The 19,318-nt window shown below is 35.0% G+C and overlaps 1 long non-coding RNA gene across 1 annotated transcript; it reads right to left on the bottom strand.

Moving 5' to 3' along the window:
- Positions 1-1,049: 1,049 nt before the first annotated feature.
- Positions 1,050-18,499, bottom strand: LOC115518540. The gene is made up of 3 exons (XR_003970296.1): positions 18,316-18,499; positions 13,008-13,014; positions 1,050-1,060 (listed from the first exon to the last, which is right to left on the bottom strand). It is a non-coding gene; the product is annotated as an uncharacterized LOC115518540 (long non-coding RNA).
- Positions 18,500-19,318: the final 819 nt, after the last annotated feature.

Below are 19,318 nucleotides of genomic sequence, written 5' to 3'. Positions count from 1 at the left end.
AGTATTCAGGCTTTCTTACCACTCTAATTACAAGCACAATTAGACCATCCATAGGTAATTATTATGCACCTGCCATATGCTGAATCTTGAGGAAAACAAGAAGTAAGAGACATATAAGCCCTTCCAACGTGGCCTGAACTCAACATTTTCAAACTTGAATTTGTATTTTTTTACTCCAAGGTTCTTTATCTCAGTGAATCACACCACTACACAAGCCAGAAATCTAAAGTCATCCATGATTCTATCCTCTTTCTCACCCCCAATATCTAATCCATCAACAAGTCTTGCTGATTGAATTCTAAATATCTCTCTAGTGTCCCCCCAAAATTCATATTCACCCAGAACCTGTAAATATAACTTTATTTGGAAATAGGTATTTACAAATATAATAAAACTAAGATGAGTTCATATTAAATTAAGATTGTCCATAATGCAATGATTCACATTCTTATAAGAGGGAAATTTGGATACAGATGCATGAGGAAGAAAGCCATATGGAGACAGAGGAAGAGATTGGAGGGATACATCTACAAACCAAGAAATTAAGGATTTTATGTAACCACCAGAAGCAAATAGAGACAAGGTACGATTCTTTCCTCAAGAGCATGACACTACCAACACTTTTATTTCAGACTTCCAGAATCTAAAACTGTTTTAAGCCACTCAATCTGTGGCATTTTGTTATAGCAGACCTAAGAAACTAATACACTATCCATCACGTACTTCAAACTACTATCATCTCACATGTACTGCTGCAGAAGCTCTCTGCCTTAACCTATCAAAATCTGAGGCAAACATTAAGTAATGATGTTTGATTTTTGAGGTGACATCCCAGGGCAGGGAGATTGAGGATATAGCAAAGTGAGAGTGAGAAGGATAGGAAGTAATGTAAGGTGATGCATTATCATGTTGTCTTCATCATGGTAAGTCACAAAGCAGACATACCTAGTTGCTCAACCACATGAATTATCTCTAGGCATAATATTCAAAGAAAATGTGTCAAGGTATAGTCCATAAGAAAGAGGAAAGAGAGACAATTCATTTGGCTTCTTCCTATCTTCTGTTTGCCAATGATCAAAGTGACATCACAAAGAGCTAACTCTCAAACACTTTGGAGTACCATTATCTGTCCTCTGTGGTTCACATACTCTGAAGTAGACCTCCTACAAATACAGACTTAGCTGGAAAAGCTGGAAACTCAGAGCATGAGGCTAACTGATTTGGTTTTTCAGCAGTTACCAAAAGGAAAGACTGGGCCTTCTACTTAGCAGACCCCAGGGATTACAACCACAAAGGGCCCAAGACACTGAAGTTAGAGTGAAGCAACTAGCTGAAGGTGTGAGAGAGGATGGTACAGAGGGAGGTGTATAAGAGGTATCTGATATACATCCTAACAGTACTTTCTACAACTACTGATATCCAACAATTCCATTATCTACACTGTGGCCATTATAACCTTTACAGGATATAATATGCTTTACTTAGAATCCTTCAATGATTTTCCATTGCTCTTAGGATGATCTCTTAGTCTGTTGGGCTGCCATAATGGATATCATAGACTATGTGACTTAACAGAAATTTATTTTTTTGTAGTTCTGGAGGCTGGAAGTACAGTGGGCTTTGGTGAGGACTCTTCCTGGTTTGCAGATGACCATCCTTTGGGTGTGTCCTCACATGGCAGAGAGGGAGGGGCAAAGAAGAGAAAGGGGAGGGTGGTGGGAAGGAAGGACAGAAAGAGATCGAAAACAAGCTTCTGGTATCTCTTAAAGAGCACTAAACCCATCAAGAGGATCCTCTCTTATGATGTCATCCAAACCTGCTTTCCTCCTATGGTTCCACCTCCCAACATCATTACATTAGGGTTTAGGGCTTTAACATATGGATTTTGGAGGACATAGCATTCAGTCTATCACAGACAAAGACCGAAGTCTTTTCTATGACCTACATGGTTTGGATTCTATTGCCTCAAGTCACCGTGGCCCTCTGCTCTCTGCACTACAGCCATGATGCTACGCTTTCATTTCCCTGCACTTGCCACTCTATCTTCCACCATAGGAGCTTTGCATATACTGCCTGGGTCTGGAATGTTCTTTCCCATCTTCCAACCTCACTTTTCCTAGTTAACTCCTACTATTCCTTCAGATTCATAGCCAATCTTAATTTCTTTAGGGAAAACTTTTCTTACCCACCTGGTCTCCTAAGTTTTCCCTATCACATGGTCTCATATCCACGTACCTCATCTTTCTTGTACTTACCACGGATAGGTTTTAATGTATTCGTGCACTCTGTGATTAACTTCTGAATCTCCCAATATAATATGAGCTCCACAAGGACATAAAACTGTTTTCTTGTGGAGCTGTTTTACCATCACCATCATAAACCTAGAATGTAGCACTGACGGTGTCTGCTGCATGGTAGACTAGACATTCAAAAAATGTTCATTGAATAAATTCCTTCAAGGGTTTAAGAACTAGTTTTTCAGACAAGTGATATCCATAAAAGATAATATATACAAATTTGATTTGATATTTAAGTGTTAAAATAAAAACTCATGCCAAGATCTACAATAGTGTAGAAGAAAGCATACTCCTGAAGGATAAGGCAACTTGAAGCTACCAAAGAGGATCTGAGAGTGGAACTAGGAAGTGAAGAAACAATGTTTAGATAATCAGAAAGGAGGGAGTAGGGCCTTCTCTGATGAAATATGCTAGTGTTAGTTATTATTTTTTTTTAATTTTTTTCTCTTTGGCCATGAACCATAAACCTGTGCTTTTCCTATGAGTGATGTTATTTTAGTATAATATTTCTTTCTGGTAATTCTCAACCTACCACTGTGATATAATTTATTTACTTGGTTAGAGTGGAAAAAATTAGGCATTTGTAATAAATATGCCATAAACCCATTGTAAATAATAACTTTATGTACCACTACTACCTCATATTTCACATAATTCCATTTGCATAGCAGTCTTTATGTTAGTTATATAATCATAGAAATACCAGACAGTAAGAATACAATTCAAAAATCATGCTATTAAAAGAAACTTATACTGAAGGATACAGCTAAAACACTATTATACTTAGACGATCATATGTGTCTGTTATTTTTATGATTGTTGGTATTTTAAGAAGTGATATATTTCAAATAAAATTTGGGAAGAATCATTTTGTTATGATACAATCAATTATTCAGACTAAAATTCACCAATACACCATGACACATATTTGAAAGATATATTTCAAATTGAATTTTGGTATTTCAAATTGTAATTTCCTAGAAAATTAAAATGTAGCACATGTTTTATAACAAGGGCCTATCAAGCATGTTGACACCATGAATTCCTCTGCTTGTTCTGCACCACATTCTCTCTCTTCAATGCTAAACATCTGAGCTTTCCCACAGTCTTAGTTTTCCCAATTTACCCCTTCTCCAATCTCACCTTCACCTTATTCTTTTGAGTGAACATAAATCTTCATGTTCCCAAATATAAGAGTGATTCCTCTGTCAGTGATTCTTTTCTGATCTGGTATTGAACCAGTGACTTGAGAAGTCCCAAAGACCCTCCTACCAGGATATTATTTTCACAGGTGTCACACACACCTGCAGAAACCTAAGATATGGGATTGCCTTTGGAACTGGGTGACAGGCAAAGGTTATAAAAGAGCTGAGGAAATTGTTATCAAAATCTATGTTGAAAAAAACACACACAAAAAGCAACTGTTTGTAGAGTCCAGAAGTTGAAATGAATCTAGAAAAATGGTAAGCCATGCCTATAGTAATGAAAAAATTAACAAAAAGGTTATCTATGATATAGATAATATACGTAATTGTGAATCTGCTAAGGTTATGACTAGGCAAAATGTTTGAAATTTCAGTTGTCTTCTTTTAATGGTATGTAATGAAATGCAGGAAAAAAGAGATGAGCTAAGAAGAGAACTGCTAAGTTTTCAAGCAAAAATAGAAGAAATACAGAGAAGCCAAGATCTCTGAGTTGGAAAATAAAAACTATTTCACATCTCCATTGCTTATAGACAAAAAAAAAAAAAGATTCTCAGAGAAAGAAATTGTTCCAGAGTAAACATCCCATCAAGGTTATATGACCTTTGAAATAATCAAGACAATGTCTATTAGACCCTCTCATTTTGACAGAAGACCTCTTAGAATCGTAAAGTTGTAATTTCAGGAAAGCCTAATTCCAAAATACTTCCTTTTTTAAAAAATATTTTTTTAATGTTTATTTATTTTTGAGACAGAGAGAGACAGAGCATGAACAGGGGAGGGTCAGAGAGAGGGAGACACAGAATCCAAAGCAGGCTCCAGGCTCTGAGCTGTCAGCACAGAGCCCAATGCGGGGCTTGAACTCATGGACCATGAGATCTTGACCTGAGCCAAAGTCGGATGTTTAACCAACTGAGCCACCTAGGCGCCCCTCCAAAATACTTCTAAAGATGACTAGGAAAGGAGATCTCAAAAAGAAAAGAATTGTGTATGTGGCTTTTGTCTAATGGAGTAGAATATAATCTAATTCATAGAAAACCTATGGCATGTTAAAAAAAAGAATATATCAGGAACAGAGACAGCTCACAAGCAGAATTAGATTCTGGGCTCTACCTCTATAGGCAGGAAGCTAGATGAGAAACCTACTCAGCTATTTTTTATGAGAGAGAAAAGATTTCTCAGAGGGCGGAGTCAAGAGTTGTGAAGCACAGTGGACTAGAGAACCACTCAGGAAGCAAAGTTGAATCTAATAAAGGAACAGTCCTTGAGATAGCTATAGGCATAGGGAGATCTGGCTATATTTCAGAATTGCTATGATCCAGTGACTCTATGCCTCCTGCTCTCTGAATGGGACTGTCTATTGCCGATGTAGAGAGGTGCCAGTCCTTTCCAACACAAATTAAGCCCAATGTATACATGAACACAGCTGACACCACCTAAAGTAGCATCGAGTCATCCCAGATGAGCTCAGCTCCTCTTACAAGCAAATAGATGATCATGTGTTAAGCAACTGAGTTTTAGGGGCAGTCTGTTATGGAGCAACAGATAATAGAAATACCTGCTATCTCAAACTCCTAGGCATACCCTATTGTGTATTGTTTTCTGTGTCTTTCAAAAATGAAGATTTCTCAGCCATTTTGCAGTTTAACCTATAATGCCAATGATAACTCTATTGTATCTCTCCATAAAAGATGGTAAGCACTTGGGGCGCCTGGGTGACTCAGTCCTTTGTCTCCAACTTCAGCTCACATCGTGATCTCACGGTTAGTGAGTTTGAGCCCCGCATCGGACTCTGTGATGACAGCTCAGAACCTGGAGCCTGCTTCAGATTCTGTACCAACCTCTCTCTTTGCCCCTCCCTCACTTGCCCTCTCCCCACTCTCTCTGCAAAATAAATATAAATTTTTAAAAAGATGGTAAGCACTTAATGCAAAACTTAGATCTTATTTTATTTTCTATTCTTAGCACCCAATATAGTATTGGCATAGAGTAGGAATGTTATGAATTTGAATGTGAATGAATGGCAGTAACTTTTTCATATGCCCAATACTAGATTTTGATTTGTTATTAAGCATTAATGATAATAATTAAAATAATTTATCTCAGGAGGACAACCAGTTTTTTCATTACATTAATACAATTTATATTAAAAGATTTAATTATGCATAGGATCTTACTAATATTTTAATATTTGAATGCAGTCTGTGGAAAATTCAGGTCTAGAGATATTTTGTTCTAAATCCCAGATCTTATCTAGTGATATCCTTGTTTTAGAACAAGGGTATCTTTGGTTCTAAAACCCAAGATAAAAGTTGTGTCTAAGGGATACTTCACAATTAAAAATATTTTGTAATAAGCAAAAAGTGCCCTTATTAAAGCCCTCCACAATAAAGGACACATGTAACAGTAAGAAATTCACTCGTGTTAGGTTCCCAGAACCTAAGAGTCTTTCCAGATCCCATGTCTTTAATTCCCCACCCCTGGCTCCAAATCCTCCCAGTTTCCATCATGAGGTTCATTACTGAAAGTTAAATAGTGCAGTAGTTAAGCCCCTTGCCTCTCAAATCCAAATGTGCAAGTTTAACACATGGCTCTGACACTTTCTAGCTGCAGTGTCAACATTTCACTTCTCTCCTCCGCTAAATGGGTACAGAAATTGCACTTACCTAAGTATTTGAAGATTATATTTACAAATGGTGAAAAGCACTTAGCAGAGAAACTGGCACTTGGCCAACATTCCACAAATGTTACCTCTTACTATTGCAAAGAGTAGGCTTTTTGAGTCCACTTTCCAGTAAGTACTTTGGTTGACCATTTGTTCCTCATTGATTTTGGATTCAGTCTCATAATTCCATGGAAGATTTAATATTTGGAAAGGAAGTTTGGATAACATATATCTTATTTTAATCCCTTCAAATACCAGGAAAAATTATGTTGATTTTTTATTTTATTTTTTTAGAAGGGAGACAGTATGTTGGCAATGGCTGCCAGGCTATTATTGGCCATTTGTTATGGTTGAGAGTCTTTCCACCACATATCAGTGAAGAGAGAATCTAGAACAGAAAGCTGCCTCTCTTCTGGCATTATTTTATTTCATTTCTGGCATTATGTTTGTGGCATATCAATGTGGATATATTTGTCTGTGCTCCAAACAGAGATGCCTGAGAGATGGTTTCCAAGATAGTGTCATGATTATTTGAAACTAACATGTGCTCATTATAATCAGTCATACCAACCTAGTCTTCCCAGTCTTATTTTGATTTTTGCATTATTTTTCTTTTGTTTTTAATTTTTATGTCATAGTAGCACTGTTAGTTGTCTACTGAACATTTACTCTTATCTTCCTAATAGAGTCTTGATTTTGTTCATAGGACTGTGCTTAATGTACGTTGAAACTGTGTCTAAACATAGAAACAACTATATTCAACTGTGATTTGTTGAAGCCAATCATGGGGTGCCACTTCTCTTCTTAGTGATTGGTTTTGGCATGGATGCAATATAATTCCAGCCAATAAAATATGAGGGAATTCTATTCAGGTTCTTTTGTGAAAGACAATGCTAGAAATAAAAAAGTGAAACATAGGAGGAAGTACCCCTTCCACTGAATGTTGCATTATCTGATTATTGTGACCAAAACTGGGATAATTGTATTGAGTTCTTGAAAGATCAATGACACAGTGAGTGTGGCAGGGTAGGAAGTTAACAAACTGGGACCTTGATGACATTATTCAGGAGATGAATTTATCAATCCTGGAGGTACTTGCCTCTGAGGTCTTTTGACTATATAGATTAGTATACAGTTGATCCTTGAACAACATAAGTTTGAACTGCATGGATCCATTTACATGTGGATTTTTTTCCAGTAAATATAATATAGTACTATAAATGTATTTTCTCTTCCTTATGGTTTTCGTAATAACATTTTCTTTTCTCTAGCTTACTTTATTATAAGAATACAGTGTAGGGGCGCCTGGGTGGCGCAGTCGGTTAAGCGTCCGACTTCAGCCAGGTCACGATCTCGCGGTCCGTGAGTTCGAGCCCCGCGTCGGGCTCTGGGCTGATGGCTCAGAGCCTGGAGCCTGTTTCCGATTCTGTGTCTCCCTCTCTCTCTGCACCTCCCCCGTTCATGCTCTGTCTCTCTCTGTCGCAAAAATAAATAAACGTTGAAAAAATATATATATATAAATAAAAAAAAAAGAATACAGTGTAAAATACATATAAGATACAAATATGTGTTGACTATTTTATCCATAAGGCTTCTGGTCAACAGTATGCTATTATGGTTAAATTTGGGGGCAGCCAAAAGTTATATGCAGATTTTTTTACTGTGTGGGTAGTTGTTCAAGGGTCAACTGTATTTATTTTCATCATTCTTTAAATATGAGTGGAAATTTTCTGCTCTTGGAAGTTTAAAAATTCCTGAAGGACAGTTTTTTAAAAACCTATACTAAATATTATCTCAAAAACTTTTTACTATTACTTCTATGGAGAATATGAGACTATTTATGTAATTTTATTAACAAATAAATTTTATTAACAAATAATTCCAAGAAAACTGGCTCATGGAGCAAACAGGAAAGGGGTCTTTATGAACATGCTATAGCATCCTGTTCTATTGAATATTTTTGTCCATTTTTGTCAAGAAGAAAAGCAGATTTATACTACCTGGAGACTGAAATCTAAACTTTGTTCATTTTTCAAGGCCATTGGTGATATTTGCTTATTGTTCCTGTCATATTTCTCATTATATAATATATGTTGTATATATATGTATTATGATATATGTATATTTATATATTATGCATTATCTTATATTATATACATCATATATGCTAACAGAATCCCAAATGTGGCCTGTTGTTACACACATTCATGTCTCCCACATACTGTTTTTTTAGTCTCAAATATGCTTCCTGTTTTTATTGAAATAGTCGATGTTTCTGATGTTCTGTCCAGATCCTTTCTTAATGAGTGGGTGGACGGAACCCTCAACTTCTGTGCTATTGGCTCACAGCTGTCCTCTTCTCTGGAGAATTGTCCTTGGCTGAACAGGAGCTGCCTTGGCTAGGAAGTTAACTCCACTTCCTGAAGTGGCAACCTGAACTACTGAGGTGATAACCAATTAGTGACTGTCATCGGGGTACAAAAAAATGGCACTTTTGCTTCAAGATAGAAGCAAATAGTGCAATTCATGCTTCAGAATGCCCCATGGACTAGACTGATGCTAATCTCTAATAGAATCTGAATCCTTATTTAGTTTTCTTCTACACTATCCTGTTTCCTTCTTTCCCCTGCTCCTGAGAACCCTCCTCAATAAATCAATTTCATAGGAATCTTCATCTGACAACCTGCTTCTAAGAAAACAGACCTAAGGTAGTACCCTTGGATAAATTCTGAGTATCCTTAAAGATTCAGTCTAGGGTCATTTAATGTATATAAATTATTAAAATTGTTCTAAGAAAGCAGCAGGCACTCTCTCCCCTATGTTCACATAATTAATATATCAGCACTTAAAGCACTGTTTTAAACAAATTAAAATCCCTTGCTAATCTTCCCTTCACACTATTGTTTCTGAGAAGGAAAGAATTGAATCTACTAAATATGTGCATTCTCCATAACACAATGTATGACCAAAAAAGCGGCTTAAGAAAAATTTGAATAAAGAAAAAAATGATTTACATTTCCTGAAAATAAGGGTTAAACAATGGATAATAGAACAAAGATTTAAAACTTTCAATAAATATTTACCCAAACCAGCAAAATGAATTTACAAAGCACAAATGTAAAATCTTTATAAAGTTTAAAGAATTATTCATAATAATAATTTAAAACTTGTCAGTACTAGGTTGGTTTTGATTCTTAAATTTTTCTCATCATTATGGATCATATTTTCCTGCTTCTTTGCATGCCTAGAAGTTTTTAGTTTATATTAGAAATTTTATTGCAAAAACACCTAACAGCCAATGGACAAACAACAAAATATGTTTACTTCTTATTAATGTTTCTAGGAAAAAATCCATAGTTCCATTTCTGATAAGCTATTGTGTTTTAAAAATTTCTAAATGTATATTTCTGGCTCCAGATTCTCCTTTTTAAAAAAAAAAAATTTAATGTTTATTTCTGAGACAGAGAGAGACAGAGCATGAGTGGGGGAGGGGCAGAGAGAGAGGGAGACACAGAATCCGAAACAGGCTCCAGGCTCTGAGCTGTCAGCACAGAGCCCAATGTGGGGCTCAAAACCACAAGCTGCAAGATCACTGCCTGAGCCAAAGTTGAAGTTGGATGCTTAACTGACTGAGTCACCCAGGTGCCCCAATATGTCACCTTTTCTATAGCTTCAGAAGATGGAATTTGCCCCCTCACTCCTGTTCGATAGTTTTTGTGGCTTTGTTTTAGAGTTTTAAAGTCAGTCGCTCAACCAACTGAGCCACCCAGGCACCCCAGATTCTCCTTTGAGCTACTAACTCACATATCCAATTGCATATTTGTCAACTCCACCTGTATTGACTAAAGTTTGCCCCAACTTTGCTCTACCCACATCATTCCTGTCTCCCCATTTCAGTCAAGGGCACCACTGTACACATTGTTGCTTGAATATTCAGAGTCATTATTGACCCTGCCATTTAAGTGCCTCACCTCTTCTTACTACACCTAGTCCATTAGCAAGGATGCCTGGAATTTTTTTATTAAATGATACACAGAATCACTTTTACTTCTTTTAGTGCTGGATCATTTTGTTTTCTTCTAGGTTATAGTTAAATGATTTGAAAAGAGTTTAATCCTTTCCGATCTTGCTCTTCAGATTGGATAGGCAGGAGGGAAGTAGTGTTCAATGAAGGTCTGAATATTCTTCAATACCAAGGCACAGCCCGTCTGTGTACTGGTAAGTAATGGATCTGTAATTTGAACATGTACACCAAATCCTGAGCTCCTGATTCTGAAGCCTACCTTCTTTTCATTACACCATACTGCTTCCTCCCTTTTTCTCTCAACTTTCACCACCCTTGAAAGTCTGGAGTACAATTCAGTAGATGATCTTCATCACACTTTTGCACTTGACCTCGAAGATGAACATTTCCCCATCCTGGATTTGCAGAAGACTATGCTTAATTTGTTTCCTTTGCTTTCTACAGATCATCAAAACTTTACATTTATCCTAACTGAATTTTATCATGTTAGATTCAATACATTGAATGGCTGTAGCTTGTCCAAACATTTTGAAACCCACATTCCGATTTCTAATTCACAGTTCCTTTGAACTTTATACCATCAGCAATTAAAAAAAATTTTTTAACATTTATTTATTTTTGAGACAGAGAGAGACAAAGCATGAACGGGGGAGGGTCAGAGAGAGGGAGACACAGAATCTGAAACAGGCTCCAGGCTCTGAGCTGTCAGCACAGAGCCTGACGCGGGGCTCGAACCCACAGACCGCGAGATCATGACCTGAGCCGAAGTCGGACGCTTAACCTACTGAGCCACCCAGGCACCCCTCATCAGCAATTTTTATAAGTTACCCTTTTATATTTGCTTCCTAGTTATTGACAAAAGTATGGAATAGGACAGGATTAAGAAAAGTGTAAAAAAGCTTCTTTTGAGTTATCTAATCCACCAAATTATACAACCATCCCATTTTTTCTCTGACTAAAATAAAAAGTCTCTGCTGGATATTTTACTGGAATATAGTCTCATTATATACACTCTATTTGACTTATCCTCCCATCTAGAAACTAATTTCAAGTCACTTGCCATGGCCAAACTGAAAGTATGCCATAAATCTCACCTGGTTTTACAAGTGGACTACTTTACTATCTTTCTTAAATGTCAGTGAGAAATATTTTTCACTGATATATTTTAAAATCATTAAAAGTGATATTAAACATAAACTTAGTTAAATCACAGCATTAGCTCAGCCATCTGTTTTATATATGGTGTAATCTTAAAGAGTCCACTGATTGTTTCATGAACTTGCATGCATATCTGTCTTCTTTAAGAACATGAGCCTGTGGTCAAGAGTGAGAGGCAAAAGAGCTGGATTCTACTCCCAATTCTGCCAATAACTATCTTAGTGATGGTATTATATCATCACTAATGGAGTTTCATTTGATTCATTTATAAAGTGAAAACAATTTACCGTATTAGTATTTCCCAAAGTGTCCCTACAATTTCAATTCCAGAGTTTAATAGAAATTGCTGAAAATATGATGCCTATGGTAAAATAGTTTTGGGCAATGTGAATAGATTTCTTCACTATAGGATTATCCGAGTCTTAGAATTAAAATGATTCGTTGAACAAAGAACTATGCCAGTGTTTTCCAAGCTTACTAAAACACACAACACTTCTACACAGATTATTTGTTGGGTACAGTATATGCTAGGAAATGTAAAAGATCTTAAGTATTAAAGATCCAAGTATTATTTCTGCTTCAAAGGATTCTACAATTACCATATATTCTGAACCCACTCAATCAAAGTACAAGATCCAAAATTTTTATCAGAAAGACAAAACCCAGGCACACTGAACAAAAAAGGGTGGCACCAGTAGACTTAAACAAAATTAAAATTTAGATTTTGAAGTATTTAATGGTGTATGGATTATGAGTGTACTAATGGCAAAAAGCTGTCCCATAAGTAGAAGCAAACTCAATTATTGCCACCAAAAAGTTGCTGTGATGTGTTCTGAGTGATTTTGTGTTATTGTTGTGAGGTTAAAATAGCATTCAAATAGGAAAGGAAGACATAAATTTATGATAGGCTTGATGAAAAATGTATATAAAATAACTTATCGAAAACATATGATTAAAAAGAAAGAAAATTGGCAACGTACAATGTTTTAGTTAAATATTGTGACAGATGGCATTGGCCTGCTTAAACAGTATGCTAACAGAGTTCTTAAAATTTCCATGTTTTTCTGTAGACTTCTCACCTTCCTCTTAAGTTTCTATCGAATACAGATTATTAAGAGAAGAAAAGTAAAAGCTAGAAGGCACATAGATGAACATGATTTCTTACAAGACATATTGTACTTGTTAAACTCTAATATATGTTTGTGACATAGTTCAAACTATCTTCCTATGGGCATCTGTTCTCAGTTTAAAAATGGAGCTCTGTGATGGGTGATGAGATGAGATTGCAACTTTAAGGATTACTGTAAATATTAAAATAATAAAAGAATGCCAAGTTTCTCTGTAAGTAAAGTAAAAACCCAAACCATATGCTGCTATAGTTATTCATATAATGATAGTTTTTTTTTCAGTGACAAGTAGGTATGGATAAATCAGGTAATCAGATGGATTTTTTGATAACTAAAATGGTATGTAGCATGAAAACCACAAATATAAAGAATTTCATAGCCACTCTTTCTTTCACTTGTTTCAACAATTATCTGACTCTAATATTGATTCTCTATATAATGTCCTCGTGTCATATTCTGACTTTTGAGTTGTCTCCTTATTATGGTGTCCTTTGTAAAGTGAATGACACTTGAGAACAATTTATCTTTATGAACTTCTCACCTAAATTCAAGGAACATATCGTTGCAAAAGGTCAACTATAAATGTCTACTTTCCTCAGAAATAAAGAAACATTCTGAACTCAATACACTATAAAATTTTAAATTGCATATTAACACACTAAACCATTCCATTCCAAAAAATGCTTTCCGTACAATTTAAGGGAGCAGCATTCAAAGCTTTCAGAACCTCCTCTTAATCTGTTTTCTAATCCCATAATTTACTCTTCTATAATTTACAGGACACTCTTGTTTTGAACCTCTCTCAAAACACATGCCTAGGATCTTGTATATCTAGTCAAGTAATGTGTGAAATACTTCTAATGGTAAGGTTTTTTTTTACTGACATCTGTATCAAAAGTGATACCAAGGTAAGCTTTATCATGAAAACTGGGACAAGAAATTCACTAGAGCGCAAACTTACCTTTATATGCCATTGTTCATGATCTGCTTTCCTTCAGTAACATAGAGTCATTGTAGTATTGTATCAATGACTTTCTACTTAGTCTCCTTACATAAACTTTCATTTTTAATTTTTTATGTAAATTTTCTTAAAGAAGCAAATATGTAGGTTAAAAGTCTAGTTAAATAACTATTTAAATTAAAATTTTGATGTTTTATTCTTTTTTAATGGCTGTACCATAATTTGACTTTTAAAAAATTCTATTCAGTTTTCTTATTTTAATTCCAGTATAGTTAACCCTGTATAGTGTTGTATTATTTTCAGGTGTACAATATAGTGATTCAACAATTCTATACATTACTCATTGCTCATCATGATAAGTGTACTCTTTAATCCTTATCACCTCCCCTCCCACCTCCCTTCTGGTATCCATCAGTTTGCTCTCTATAGTTAAGAGTCTGTTTCTTGATATGTCTCTTTTTTTCCCTTTGTTCATTTTTTTTCTTAAATTCCACATATGAGTAAAATCATATGGTATTTATCTTTCTCTGACTTATTTCATTTACCATTATTCTCTCTAGTTCCACCCATATTGCTGCAAATGGCAAGATTTCACTCTTTTTATGGTTGAATACTGTTTCATCGAATACACACACACACACACACACACACACACACATACACACACACACACACCACTTCTTTATCCATTCATCTACCAGTAGAAATATGGGCTGCTTCCAAAAAAATGGCTGTTGTAAACAATGTTGCAATTAACATAGGGCTGTATATATTCTTTTCAATTACTGTTTTTATATTCTCTGCATAAATACCAGTAGTGTGATTACTGGATTGTAGCATAGTTTTAACTTTTTAAAAAATCTCCACTGTTTTTCACAGTGGCTGTATCAGTTTGCATTCCCATCAGCAGTGTAAAAGGGTTCCTTTTTCTCCACATCTTCACCAATACTTGTTGTTTCTTTTTTTTATTTTTATTTTATCCATTCTGACAGGTGTGAGGTAATATCTCATTATGGTATTGATTTGCATCTCCCTAATGATGAGTGGTGTTGAGCATCTTTTCATGTGTCTGTTGGCCATCTGGATGTCTTCATTGAAGAAATGTCTGTTCATGTCTTCTGCCTATTTTTAATTGGATTATTTTTTTTTAGTATTGAATTGTATAAGTTTTTTATATATTTTGGATACTAAATCTTTATTGGCTGTGTCATTTGCAAATATCTTTTCCCATTCATCAGGTTAACTTTTTAGCTTTGTTGCTTGTTTCCTTCACTGTGTAGAAGCTTTTTATTTTGATATAGTCCCAATAGTTTCTTGTTTTTATTTCCTTTGCTTAAGGAGACATTTCTAGAAAAATTTTGCCACAGCCAATGTCAGAGAAATTACTGCCTTTGCTTCTTCTTGGAATTTTATGGTTTCAGGTCTCACATTTAGGCCTTTAATCCATTATGAGTTTATTTTTGTGTATGATGTAAAACAGTGGTCCAGTTTAATTCTTTTACATGCAGCTGTCAAGTTTTACCAACACCATTTGTTGAAGAGACTTTCTTTGTCCCATTGCATATTCTCTCCTCATTTGTTAAAGATTAATTGACCATATAATCATGCATTTGTTTCTGGGTTTTCTTTCCTGTTCTACTGATATGTGTCTACTTTTGTGACAGTACTATACTATTTTGATTACTATAGTGTTGTATTATAACTTGAAATATACCTCCAGTTTGTTTTCCTTTTTCAAGACTGCTTTGGCCATTCATGTTTGTGTGTGTGTGCTTATAGAAATTTTAGAATTATTTGTTCTAATTCTGTGAAGAATGCTATTGGTATTTTGATAGGGATTGTATTAAATCTGTAGATTGCTCTGGGTAGTACAATATTTTAACAATATTTGTTCTTCCAATCCATGAGCATAGAATATCTTTCCATTTCTTTGTGTTGTCTTCAATTTCCTTCATAAGTGGTTTATAGTTTTCAGAGTACAGGTCTTTCACCACCTTGGTTAAGTTTATTACTATGCATTTTTTTTTATTTTTGGTACAGTTGTAAATGGAATTGTTCTCTTAATTTCTCTTTTTGTTGTTTCATTATTAGTGTATAGAAATTCAACAGATTTCTGTACATTGACTTTGTATCCTGTGAAATTACTGAATTCCCTTATCAGTTCTAGTAGTTTTTTTGGTGGAGTCTTTAGAGTTTTCTATATATAGTATTATGACATCTGCAAATAATGAAAATTTTACTTATCCTTACCATTTTGGATGCATTGTATTCCTTTTTCTTGTCTGATTCCTGTGGCTAGGACTTCTGGTACCATGTTGAATAAAAATGGTGACAGTGGACTTCCTTTTCTTGTTCCTCATCTTAGGGGGAAAGCTTTAGGTTTTCACCATTATGATGGTAGATGTGGGTTTTTCATATGCCCTTTATTATGTTGAGGTATAGTCCCTCTAAACTTACTCCGTTGAGGGTTTTTATCATGAATGGATATTATACTTCATCAAATTCTTTTTCTGCATCTATTGAAATGATCATATGTTTTTTACTCTTTCTCTTGTTAATGTGATGTATCCCTTTGATTGTTTTGCAAATATTGAACCACCCTTGAATCCTAGGAATAAATCCTCCTTGAGTGTGATGAATGATATTTTTACTTGTTTGTTTGCTTTTTAGAAAGAGGGCGCCAGTAGGGAAGAAAGGCAGAGGGAGAGAGAGAGAATGCAATCAGGGAGGAGGGGCAGAGGAAGAGGGAGAAAGAGTGAGAGAGAAAGAGAGAGAGAATGTTAACCAGGCTCCATGCTGAGCGCAGAGCATAACACAGGGCTTGATCAGAAAAGCCTGAGCAGAAAAGAAGAGTTGGACATTCAACCAACGGAGTCATCCAGGTGCCTCAATGAATGATATTTTCAATGTATTGTTGGATTCAGTTTGCTAGCATTTTGTTGAGGACTTTTGCATCTATATTCATCAGAGATATTGGCCTGTATTTATCTTTAAAAAAATTTTTTTTGTATGTCTTCATCTGCTTTTGGTATCAGGGTAATGCAGGCTTCATAGAATGAATGTGGAAGATTTCATTCCTCTTCCATGTTTTGGAATAGTTTGGGAATAGGTATTAACTCACATTAAATGTTTGGTAGAATTCATCAGTGAAGCTATCTGGCCCTGGACTTTTTTTTGTTGGGAGTTTTTTGATTACGGATTCAATTTCATTGCTGGTAATCCATCTGTTGAAATGTTCTATTTCTTTCTGATTCAATTTTGTGAGGTTATGTGTTTCTAGAAATTTATCCATTTCTACTAGGTTGTCCAAATTGTTGGCATATTACTTTTCATAACATCCCTCTTATAATTCTTTGTATTTCTGTAGTGTAAGCTGTTATTTCTCCTCTTTCATTTCTGATTTTGAGTCTTCTCATATTTTTTTGATGAATCTGGCTAAAAGTTTATCAATTTTGTTGATCTTTTCAAAGAACCAGCTCCTGGTTTCATTGATCTGTTCTTTTGGTGTTTTCAGTTTTGATTTCATTTATTTCTGATTTAATATTTATAATTTCCTTTCTTCTGCCTGTTTTGGGTTTTGTTTGTTGTTCTTTTTCTATTTCCTTTGAGGGAGACCTGTATTGCCAGAAACTTCCCTCTTAGAACAGCTTTGGCTGCATTCCAAAGATTTTTGAACCATTGTGTTTTCATTTTCATTTGTCTCCATGCATTTTTTTAAATTTCCTCTTCAATTTCGTCATTGATCCATTCATTCTTTAGTTACATGTTATTTAACCTCCAAGTATTTGTGTTCTTCCCAGGCTTTTTTCTTGTGGTTGATTTCTAGTGTCATACCATTATGGTCAGAAAAGATGCATGGAAAAACTTTGATCTTTTTGAATTTATTGATACTTATTTTGTGACTTAATATGTGACCAATTCTGGAGAATGTTCCATGTGCACTTGAAAGAGTGTGTATTATATTGTTTTAGTATGGACTGTTCTGAATATATGTGTTAAAACCATCTAGTCCATGAGTTATTCAAAACCACTGTTTCCTTGTTGATTTTCTTTTGGGTGATCTGTCCATGGATATAAGTGGGGTGTCCATGGATATAAGAGTCTCCTACTGTTACTGTAATAATATCTGTTATTTTATATTAACTGCTTTAAGTATTTGGGTGTTTCCAGTTTAGGTGTATAAATATTTACAATTGTTATATCTTCCTGTTGGATTGTCCCTTGAATAATTATATAGTGGGTTTCTTTGTCTCTTGTTACAATCCCTGTTTAAGGGTTGTTTTGTCCAATATAAATATTGCTACCCTGGCTTTTTTCCACAACTATTTGCATAATAAATGTTTCTCCATTCCCTCACTTTCAAGCTGCATGTATCTTAGGTCTGAAATGAGTCTCTTGTAGGCAGCATATATATGGGTCTTATGTTTTTTTTAATCCATTACATCACCCTATGTCATTTTATTGAAGTGTTTAGCCCATTTGCTTTCAAAGTAATTATTGCTGGGTATTTATTTATTGCCATCTTGCTACTTGTTTTATGGTTGTTTCTGTAGTTTTTCTCTGTTCCTTTCTTCTTGTACTCTCTTCTGTCATGTTTATTTGGTTTTCTTTAGTGATATACTTGGATTCCTTTCTCTATATTTTACTTATCTATTACTGGTTGTTGAATGGTGGTTAACATTTGGTTTGTATATTACATCTTCTGCATATAGCAGTCTATACTAAGTTGATGGTTGTTTATGTTTGAAATCATTTACTCCTCTCCTCCTCCTACTTTAGGTATATGGTGTCATACTTTACACCCTTTTATTTTGTGAGTCCTTGACTTATTTTTACAGATACACTTATTTTTACTGCTTTTGTGTTTCCTACTTAATTTACTCTTGCTTATGAGTCTTTTCTTTCCACTCAAAGTGTCCCTTTACCATTTCTTATAGGGCTGTTTTAGTGATCATGAATTTCTTTAACTTTTGTTTGTCTGGGAAACTCTTTATCTCTCCTTCTATTCGAAATGATAGCCTTGATGGATAAAGTTTTCTTGGCTACGGATTTTCTCCTTTCAGCACTTTGAATATATAATTCCATTCCCTCTGGCCTTCAGAGTTTCTGCTGAAAAATCAGCTGATAGCCTTACGGGGGGTTTCCCTACTATGTAGTGCTTTCTTTTCTCTTGATGCTTTTAAAATTCTCTTTCTCACTATTTTTTTACCATCTTAATTACTATGTGTCTTGATGTGAACCTCCTTGGTTGATTTTGTTGGGGACTCTCTGTGCATCCTGCATCTGGATTTGTTTCCTTCCTCAGATTTGTAAAGTATTCAACTATTATTTCTTCAAATTAAAATTTCTGCCTCTTTTTCTTTCTCTTCTTCTGGGATTCCTTTAATGCAAATGCTATTATGCTCAGTGGTGTCATTGAGTTCCCTAAGCCTATTCCTGTTTTACATATTTTTTTCTCTCACCTGCTCAGCTTGGTTACTTTCCATTAGTCTGTCCTTCTGGTTGCTGATTCCTCTTTCTGTTTCATCTAGTATACTATTTATTCCATCTAGTATATTTTTAATTTCATTTATTGTGTTCATCTCTGATTAGTTCTTTTTTGTGTTATTGCTAAGGGTCTCACTGATGTCCTCCACTCTTTTCTCAAGTCCAGTAAATACCTTCATTATCATTACTTTAAATTCTCTATCAGGCATATTACTTATTATCTGTTTCATTTTGGTCTCTCACTGTGATTTTTGTCCTATTCTTTCATTTGGGACATATTCCCCTGTCTCCTTATTTTGTCTAATTCTCTGTGTCTGTTTCTGTGTGTTAGGATAGAGAACTATGTTTCCTGCACTTGAAAGTAAGAGTTTATGAAGAAGAGGTCCTATAGTGCCCT

The sequence above is a fragment of the Lynx canadensis genome, chromosome B4 (genome assembly GCF_007474595.2).
Source record: "Lynx canadensis isolate LIC74 chromosome B4, mLynCan4.pri.v2, whole genome shotgun sequence".
In the NCBI taxonomy this organism is placed as follows: Eukaryota; Metazoa; Chordata; class Mammalia; order Carnivora; family Felidae; genus Lynx; species Lynx canadensis.
The sequence above is the reverse complement of the archived record's forward strand: the minus strand, read 5'-3'. Positions and strand labels throughout refer to the sequence as shown.